The sequence below is a fragment of the Salvelinus sp. IW2-2015 genome, linkage group LG36 (genome assembly GCF_002910315.2).
Source record: "Salvelinus sp. IW2-2015 linkage group LG36, ASM291031v2, whole genome shotgun sequence".
Classification (NCBI taxonomy): Eukaryota; Metazoa; Chordata; class Actinopteri; order Salmoniformes; family Salmonidae; genus Salvelinus; species Salvelinus sp. IW2-2015.
The window spans coordinates 14,567,225-14,569,164 of NC_036875.1; positions in this window are offsets into that span (position 1 = coordinate 14,567,225).

The window sequence follows — 1,940 nt, forward strand, 5'->3', positions numbered from 1 at the left end:
TTCCGCTGGTACGTGATTCAGTTACTGATGTGAGCGCACAGAGCAGAGAGAGAGAGAGAGAGAGAGAGAGAGAGAGCTGTAGATGAAAACGTGCTTGTGGATTTTGTTCCTAATAGGCTACATTTCGATGTGCAGTAGGCCTAGAGATAGTGTGTGGATCATAAAAATGTGGGGATGGGAATTAATATAGAAAAACCAATACAACCTGTGAGGGTTTGGGTAAAGTCGTGTTAGTACCATAAAGCTTTGGTTAAAGGTGGTCAGTCCTGTTCGTGCAGGTGCTGGTACTAGGCTACTAGGCTAGGCAATCATAACAACAGACCTTTGTTTTCTGACTGTGGAAATGCTTGTGGACATGATCGACCAAAATAACATTGCAGAGCATGTATCCAATGCTTCCAATCACAATCCACATAATTACAATGTTTATACAACTGTTATGACACATCTTGATTTGGTCTTGTCTCCTTTCACTGCAGGGTCTGATAATGACTGTGGTTCATGATTCAAGAATACAAGCTGGTTGTATTGACTGAGTAAAGATACAAGTCTCACAGAGGATAAAACGAAAGAAAAAGCAATAACATCATAGTAATAACGTAACAAGTTGTCAATTAATATTCGGGATTCTTTCTCTACATGAGGATATTCTCTATATTCAGAGGCTGTTTCCTATTTCTTATCATAAATATCACACTTGTTGTTCCACCACTTCATGCTATGCAATATCCACAGTTATTATCACCGACAGATCTTGGGAAAATGGACTGACATTCAATCCAGTCTTCTTTCCAATCAGCTAACATTTGCATTTGAATTCTCACCTGGCCAGAGCAGTGCAATACCAGTCTCCTATGTAATACAGGTATGCACTGACATATTCTTTCTTGTCAGCGTAAGGGCAAGATCAGTATGGTCGCAGGTTCATCATTAAATTGCTTGTTGTGCCGGCTCTAAATCAACCTTGAGTTGTCTACAGGTTCATTTATATTGTCTGAAACATGCTGCCGTCCTCCTCTGGGGAGCAGCAACTTTGCCAGCCCAGGGTGCAGCCTGAATAAATTGGACATTACTGCAGGTGAGAGATAAGGGCAACAAAGGCAAACCCTAATTTTTATTCAGTCAGTTAAACCCCCCAGGAAAGGATGGCTATTGACAATACTGTTTGCATTGACACATTTATCAATTTTTCTTACTATTATCATAATTCCCTTAGAATGAATGTGAAGTTCAAATCCATAATGCATATGCCTCTATCGTTCACGTGTGCCTCTCCATTTCCCCATAGTTTCTGTGGAGATTGAAGAGTTTGTGCCGCGGTGAGAGTCTTCCTCTGAGCGTATTGCTTTTCTTTCTGTGATAAACTTTCATTTGCATCTGCTTGTGACGCCACGACATGGGTGCATTGATTGTTTCACTGCAAATTGATTCGCAGTCAAATATGCATTAAGATGCCACTGCATATTTGAGTTGCCGTAATTCTGGAAAAGCCGGAATGACAAGTAGTAAACAGTAGTTACACAGCTTCGAGCATGAATACAATATTCACTTTCCACCTTGTAATGGCGTGATTAGAGTGTGAGATTGAACTGTTTATCACCCCATATCTGTCTCACAGCCTGTATCACAGCTCATCACCTCTAATTAAAAACCTCCAAAACACCAAGATAATGCATTTGTAATAGGTGATAAAAAAAAGTTGTACAAAGCATCACAGAAAACATTTCACCACAATAATGTGCCGTGTAGGAACACAGAATGTTGTTACATGTATGATATCCAGTCATGTGTGCTGTATGCTCTCAACACAAACCTCCTGAGGTGGGCAGACACATGTGCCTCCATGCCCTACAGATGCACCTCATCGCTCCTCCTACTCTGGTTTAGCTAAACCACTCTGACAGCTGCCTTTGGTCAGGTAAGCCTATGGGGACCAGTTC